Consider the following 8,843-nt stretch of genomic DNA (forward strand, 5'->3'; position numbering starts at 1 on the left):
TATTTCTCTTAAAAAGTGTGGCACACCGAGTCTCCGGCGCCGAATCCGTAAGTCTTCTGAATACTTTTGTCAATTTAGAAATTGAAATACTATGGATTCCTTAGATATTGGTCTGAATTTAAATTTGGTATTTATTTTATGTGGATGTGATGTTTGGATATAGAAATTGTATATATGTGTGATAAATATGTGTCTGCTTCGGTGAATAAGTGTTGTATGTATTAGATGTTTCAAGTTCTAGTTGAAGTGTGATAGTGATAGTAGGATCAGAGTGCGCAGCGCTAGCATAGTAGGGTAGATGTTACACGACTACCCTGTTAGATGGAAATTTCAAGGACGAAATTTCTTTAAGGGAGGTAGAGTTGTAACACCCTGAATTTGGGCCTAGAAGTTTTGGGCCTTGAGCATGGGAGCGGTTGAAGGCAGCTTATAATATTCTGTTGCGCATGCAAATTTCGTTAATGAAGGCTTGTTTTAGTGGTTAAGTGTGTTGAGAAGTGTTGGAGAAGTCCTGGGTTTAAACACGGACTCTAGCAAAAATTTGGTTTAAGGTGAATCAAACCACAGGTATAGTAGGTAGGCCTTAAGAATATTGTTGGAGAAATTGTGACACAAAAAGCCTTGTGGCTTAGTGGTAAGAAGTGTGTGGAGCATCTGAGGGGAGGCATGGGTTCGAATCCCATGGCAAGCAAAGAGCATTTATTTTGCTAACAGGGGGCGGCAAGAGTTGGTGTTGAATTTAAACTCTGATGTTGGAGGGATCCCACATCGGGAAGCTAACATAAGAGTGGATGGGAAGCTGGCTTTAAATAGAGAGAACCATGAGGAGAGTAAAGGTACCTTTCTTGGCTGATCCCTTTCGCTTTATGGCGTGCTCGTTTGGGTTGGGCGTCGGCTAAGAGTGCTCGGAGCGTGGATTAACTCCAGTCTCCAATCAGGTGTGTATTTCTTACTACTCTAGCTGTAGGATGGCTACTTCGGGTCGCGATGGGCCGAAAGGGCCATGTCCCAATTGGATAAGTTGTTTGATTGTGTAGTAAATATTAGACTAGGCTAGGTGAATCTCATATCTGTGGCCAGATTTGGGCTAAAAGGGCCACACGAGCGTGTGGGCCCATTTGGGCCGAGAATGGGCTTTAGGGCCATTCGTATTGTTATCCCTGTTTAGAATACTTTAGTTTACCAAATTACTAAAATACCCCCAGTTGTAAAATTACCAAAGTACCCCCAGTTTATAAAATTACCGAAATACCGTCGATTGTAAAATTACTGAAATGCCCTCGATTTGTAGAATTACCATTTTAGCCTCGATTTATAGAATTACCGTTTCACCCTCGATTTGTAAAATTACCGTTTTATCCTCGATTTACAGAATTACCGTTTTACCCTCAGTTTACAGAATTACTGTTTTACCCTCGATTTACAGAATTATCATTTTACCCTCGGTTTGAAATTCTTGTTTTACACTCGATTCTGAATTACCGCTTTTACCTCGATTTGTAAAATTATCGTTTTACCCTTGATTTACAGAATTACTGGTTTACCCTCAGTTTACAAAATTATCGTTTTACCCTCGATTTATAGAATTATCGTTTTACCCTTGATTGTGAAATTACTGAAATACCCCTGTAGGGTAGAATTTCCGAAATACCCCTATAGGGTAGAATTACTGAAATACCCTTATAGGATAGAATTACCAAAATACCCCCATAGGGTAGAATTATCGAAATACCCTTGTAGGGTAGAAATATCGAAATACCCTTGTAGGGTAGAATTACCGAGATACCCTTGTGGGGTAAAATTACCATTTTGCCCCTAGGGTGTTAAATGACTGTTTTGCCCTTGTGGGCAAGTGACCGACTTGGATTTGTGTGTTTGTGGTTTGATTGTGAATATATGTTGGTGATATGAATGACTTGACTGTGATTGTTTGATTCAAATATGGGCATGACATTCTGCATACATGACATGTTGCATGGGTTGGGATTTTGTACGGAGGGAGTGTTCTGGTGGCTATGCCACAAATATCTGTTCTGGTGGCTCTGCCACAATATCTGTATTTGGTGACTCTGCCACAATATCTATTGACCGATCGATGGCTAAGTGTCGATCACGCTACCGAAGGCTGTGTGCCGTTGTTGTGGGCTTCGTGCCTATTATAAACCCGTTATTAATGGATCTGTGCCAACCTAAATATGGCTTTGTGCCATCTTGACTATGGCTTCGTGCCAAACGTATTTACCTGTAGCTATGTGCCTAACATATTTGTTGACGACTCTATGTTGATCATATTTACCGAAGGCTGTGCGCCAGTTATATTACCGTCACTGATGGCTATGTGCCGAAGTTATTACAGTTATCTATGGCTTTGCGCCACGTATTATGTTAGGTGGGTTTACCACATTATCTGATTCTGGTGGCTCTGCCACAATATCTGTATCTGGTGACTCTGTCACGATATCTGTTCTGGCAGCCATGCTACAAATTCTGTGGTGTGTAGCGGATGGGTGGGTCGAGTTGTCTCCCCACATGGTGTAAGGTTGGTACGGGGGTGTATACGGCTGGATTGGGTTGGGATTGCATTCACATTCGATTCGATTCGATTACATTACTAATCTTCGATTCGATTACGGTTCATTCGATTCGATTACGATTACGTCGCCTAATTCGATTACGATTTTGATTACATTACTATCTGATTACGATTACGATTCTTTTATCGATTCGATTTTGATTCTCATTTTGGTTCCAATTCGATAATGTTTCTTATTCGTAATGGGCTAAGGTCCATCTGCAATCGTTTATTGTAATGGGCTAAGGCCCATTGGTACTGAAATTGTAAGTAAGGTCAGGGCGGACTTTTAATTCTTTTAGATGACTGATCGTTCCTTTTTATAGTAGGGGATTTCACACTGTGTTTTCGTAAACTCACCCCGTTTATTAACCTTTCAGGTAATTTCCAGCCTTAGATGGATCGGGGCTGCGAGGGGCTCGGAGGAAGCCACACACACTGTTTATGTTATAGTTTTGATTATTACCTTTAAATTATTTTATGTGGGTTGTAGTAAAGCCGTTGTAATTTTCTGGATTTCAAATTTGGAATTTTATTTATTGTTCTTATAACTGCTAGTATTAGAACACGATTTTCCAAAGCAACTACTGTTATTCAAAACATCACGTAACCGCAATTGTTTTTAAAGTAAGTTTCCGCAACTACCAAGATTTTTACGAAGTTGTTAAGAATGTTATTCAACTGAGGTTTTCTAACAAGGTTTAAAAAGGGTATAAGTTTTTAATTATTAAGAAGGGTTTTTAATGGAAACATGGTTTTCGAAAAACACTTCAATGTGACACGCCAAGTTCGAGCCAAACTTCCAGGCCGGGTTTGGGGTGTTACAGTTTTGATGAGATTAAGTGAATATTTTGAAAGTTATTAGATTTCTAAATATTGTTCATGTTGAATAAAAAGATGAATTAGGGGTTAGATTGATAGGAATTCAAGTTAGAAATGAAATAAGGATTGAATTGTAAAGTAATTCATAAGTTTTATGTTGTAGGGACTAAGTTGATGAAATTTTGAAATTAGGAAAATATGATGGAAATTTAATAGTTAAGTATGAGTTTGGACAAAATTTGAATAGAAATGAAGGTATGAATTGAGATAGAAAAAGTAAGTGAATTTAGTTCAGATTAAATTGAAATTAAAGTAGAAATTGAATAGAAATTGTATTAATTAGATATAAATTAGTAGTGAATTAACGAATATGAATTGTTTTAATTCCCATAGCTAACGTTGTCTCGGGAAATCTCGGCTAAGTAAGGAAAAATGGCAAAGACAACAGGAGTTAGCTCGAGAAAATACGGTTTGTATTTCTATAATCCGAACTTAATACTTAAATTGTTGGATTTATTATTTAATATATATATGTAGTAGGCGTTTTGAGATGATTATTTGAATTGGATTAAATATTGATTATATTGAATTGATTTATGAAAATATGTGAATGTTTGAATTGAAATGAATATTGATGTGGAAATTGAATAATAAATATTTGTTATATTGGAAAATATATATAGTTGGAAGTGTGATTAAATTGATAGAAAAATGTGATTATTGTGAAATTGAATATTTATTAGTGAAAAGTGAATGGAATTATATTGAATTGAAAATATATAGTTAATTAATTAAAATATGAATTAATTGAAAATTGAAAAGTGAATTAAATATCCTATTAACTAGTCGGGCTAGTCGGATATAGTTGGCAAGCCATAGGATATGGAAGAGTACGGGTTTTGTCGGCTTACTGATCAGGCACTTATATGCCGACTACTATTACTGTTACCGTTACTGTTACCAATTCGGCACTTTGTGTGTCGGATATTGTTACTGTTATTGTTACTGTTACTGTTTCGAATTTGTTCCATTGAGGTACTCTGTGTACCGTACTGTTATTGTTATTGTTCCAAATTTGTTCCGATGAGGTACTCTGTGTACTGTACTGCTACTATTACTGTTATTGTTACTGTTCCGGCTTCGGCCAATGAGGCACTATGTGCCGTATTGGTGTGTTGGTTGGATCCGTGTATCCGTCTAGGTCCGAGTCATGTTAATAGAGGAAAATAAAGGAATTGGAAAGATCGATTGTTACTGAATAATTTAATTGTTACTGTATATCTGATTTTTACTGAATAATTGACTGTTACTGGATAACCGATCTATTGATTGATACTGAACAACTAATTATTATTGAATAATTGATTATTACCGAATAACTGACTATTACTAAATAAATAATTGTTCCGATTGACTGATCGTTAATGAATATTACTGATTGATTAATTGCTATTGAAAAATAATAAATGATTTTGAATTTAAAGTAGACCAAAACATTGGTTGGAAAGTGAATGTTTGAATACTCATTGAGTTTGAAAAGTTCAATATATATAAATTAATATGTTTTATAATTGTTTAAGTGTTCAGATTATAGAAATACCACTGAATATACCTATACTCAGCGTACGGTTTGTTTCCGTGCGCAGGTTAAGTAAAGATAGAACGTTGAATCTGCATCCCAGGTCGATTCTGAATTCAATAAGGTAAAGTGTGTTAATTATTGGTAAAGGCATGTACCTAAGGTGTCTTATGTATGTGTCATTTTGAAATTGAAAATGTAAGGATGAAATAAATAAATTTAGGTTTGGTTATGATATATAATAGAATTTGGTTAATTTGGTATGAAAATTGATTTATTTGATGATATTTGATATTTGAATAAAATTAAATATTGAATAATATGTAAATGTTTAAATTTGGCAAATTATGAGTGTATCTGGTTGTTTTGGTATTTATGTGTATATTAATTGTAAATGTCTGATAGGTTCGGTAATGCTCCGTAACCCTATTCCGAGGACGATTTGGGGTTAGGGGGTGTTACATACCTTTCATCTAATTAGCTTCTATAGATTACCTTTGCCGAAACTCAAGTAAAAATAAACATAACACATATATATATATATATATATATTTCCTTGAAAGCACATACATGCATATTACAATGTCACATTATAAATCAAAATATTATTCTGGCAACTATCAAGTCACAAGGCTAGTCATTTCATCATAAGCAAAAATAGCTATACAAGCATGTACTGAAACTCAAGTTAGCTAAAACCATTTCATCCAAACTCATCTTATAACCGAATATACCAATACATTAATAAAATAGTCTTCAAGACTAATCATGTAATAAATTATAACTCACAATTATAAATCTTTAACCACATTTAGACCTATACAAAATATAAATCTTACATGTTGTATAATAAATATACCAAAACAGCATAACTCATGTTCGAATATGACCAAATAACATTTAATGTCAAACCACATATTAAAACCTTAATAGAGCATAACTACCGAATCCTCTCGCATATATTATCTAATTATGAATTATATTCAAAACAATCAAACATACCTAAGTTTATATAAATTAAGCCAACACATTCAAACCTCATCCAAGTCATTAATCAACTTCAATGCCCAAAACGGATATCACAAGAATCATTCAATCATAGCACCTAATCTTATAACCAAAAATGAACACTAACCATAATTAAACATAAACAATTTCAAGCAAGGTGGTTAAGCCATTTTCGCATGGCTTATAATATACATAACCAAAATCCAACATTACAAAGTATATTACAGTCTATACATGCCATAATACGAGTTTGATTTATTTAAGTACCGAAGCTGTAGATAGTGTGATAGACTTTGCTGACAATCCCTGAGCTTGTAACTTGAATCCAAAATCTATAAAACAAGGTAACATGTATACACAGATTAAGCTATTATAGCTTAATAAGTTATAAGCAAATATTCGTCACGATAACAATATCACTAGATTAAACCAAAACAACTTATAAAATTATAACACCTTTAAATTCAGATATATAAAATTCATATTATAATAGTATTCATTCTTAAATATCACTTGGCCGAATGCTCATGTAACTAGATTATCACTAATATCATTTAATTCCACCATCGAATAATCATCACCAACCTAGTTCATAATCCAAAAACACATCAGCCATGTCTTACAATATGGTTTCATATGTACATATAAATTATGTAACCGAATGTATAAAGTCACACATGCATATAATTGTAACTCATTCAATAATATTCACAAGATTGAATACACTTACCTCATTTTAATTATTAATAAGCTAATACATACCTATCTATTTATCTCATTTACACACTCGAACATAACTTATCTTTTCCCATTGAACCATTCGGAATTGGATAGGACACTCAGATAACCACATAAATCGTACAATGCCAATGTCCCAGACGTGGTCTTACATGTAGCCACAAATCGATGCCACTATCTCAAACAGGATCTTACTCATAAACACATACCGTAATCACATATCGATGCCATGGTTTACTCGCATATATATATATATATATATATATATATATATATATATATATCAGAATCCTATGTCATGCAATATGTATCCTAACTATTCCTAAGGTTCATGCGGGGCTTTCGGACGTCGTATCTCGGTCGAATCGTATTCGTAAACATAGTTCCCAAACATTTTCACATTCGGTTATTATTTATTCAAACTCATAAAATTCAAATCAGCATTATACATTCACAAATATTTAAAATTTACGACATTTATTTGCTTATAAACTTACCTCAGACGTTATAAAACGAGACAGGGCTGCTAGTCGATGACATTTGCTTTTCCCCGATCCAAATCCGATTTCTTTGGTTCTTGATCTAAACATATTCAAATTAAGCTCATTCAAAAATATTTTCATTCAATTTAGTCCAAAAACACATAAATAGGCAAATTACCATTTTACCCCTGACATTTATAATTTTTACAATTTAGCCCCCATTGCACAAAGCAATAAATACACAAAATTTCCCTATACTTTTGTTGGGCCAAATTTTACCCACTCTCAAACAAGTCCATATATTCAATTTATTTCACATTTTAGTCCCTCAAATTATTATTTTTGCAATTAAGTCCTAATTACTCAAAATCATCAAAAATTCCAATACAAAACATGTTAATCTAAAACATATCTTCCATTTTCCAACATCAAACAACAAAAACCACAAACTATCAACAATGGAACAACTCAAAATATTCATCAAAATCAAAAATTAAAGCATGGGTCTTGAAGATTACTAAACAACGATCTCAAAAACGTAAAAATTATCAAAAATCGAACAAAAACGAACCTTAATTGAGCTTGAATGTATGCCGAACCCTAGCTTAGTTTTCTTTCTTTTTCTTTGTTTATGTTTCGGCCAAAAGAACAAATGAATAAAAATGAATTTCATGACCTTATTTTAATTATTATATGTTTATTAAATAAATTACTTAAATAACCTTAATGATATAATAATAAAATTATTTAATATATGTCTTTAACCATCCACTACACTTAATATTGGGCTTGTTGCAACTTTAAGGCTTCCATTTAAAAAGCCAAGTCCAATCTAGCCCTTTTTAGAAATAACCACTGAATTTTCATTTTACGCGATTAAGTCCTATTATTTAATCGGGACAAAATTAAATCACAAAAATTTCACAGATATAAATTCACACATAATAAACACAGAAAGTAATTTTTAAAAAATTTTCGGACTCAGATTCGTGGTCCCGAAACCACCGTTCCAATTAGAGTCTAAATCGAGTCATTACAAGAAACCTAGGAAAATACACTCAGTGTACAAATCTATTATCTTAGATGAACATATTCATCTAACAAGTTCCATGTTCATATATCACCATCTCATACTTCCATACATCATGTATCATCACTATCATGTATTTCAAGCAGATATATGTAATAATTCATTTCGTGTTCATATTTTCTCTTGTCAAGATTTTGCCTGTTGAATTTATTTGAAATATCGATGGATACACATGTAGTACACTAGAAGTGTACAAATAAAAAACTGTCAATTCATATTCAGGGGTACCCATAAGGGCACATAATCAGGAAGCACACTCTCAAGCCATATAACAGGATGCTCATGTGAGCCATGTAACAGGATGCTTATCCGAGCTATATTAGGAAACTCATAAAAGTTTAAAATAAGAAGCTCATTAAGCTTAACAAGTAACTCCGAAGAGCTAATATTAGGGAGTTCAAGCGAGCCATGTCAAGAAGCTCATAAGAGCCTATATCAGGACGCTCACGAAGAGCTGCGTTTGCGTTCACAATAAATACTGGATTACAACAGATCGAATCGTGTAACAGGACGCTCACAAAGTGCTGTGGTAGTGCACAACACATGCAGGAT

The 8,843-nt window shown here is 33.7% G+C and overlaps 1 long non-coding RNA gene across 1 annotated transcript; it reads left to right on the plus strand.

The window, feature by feature from the left end:
• Positions 1-662: 662 nt before the first annotated feature.
• On the plus strand, positions 663-3,174 carry LOC128285250 (uncharacterized). Its single transcript, XR_008275713.1, has 2 exons — positions 663-938; positions 2,953-3,174. It is a non-coding gene; the product is annotated as an uncharacterized LOC128285250 (long non-coding RNA).
• The last annotated feature ends 5,669 nt before the right edge of the window (positions 3,175-8,843 follow it).

Source organism: Gossypium arboreum, chromosome 12, assembly GCF_025698485.1.
Source record: "Gossypium arboreum isolate Shixiya-1 chromosome 12, ASM2569848v2, whole genome shotgun sequence".
Lineage (NCBI taxonomy): Eukaryota > Viridiplantae > Streptophyta > Magnoliopsida > Malvales > Malvaceae > Gossypium > Gossypium arboreum.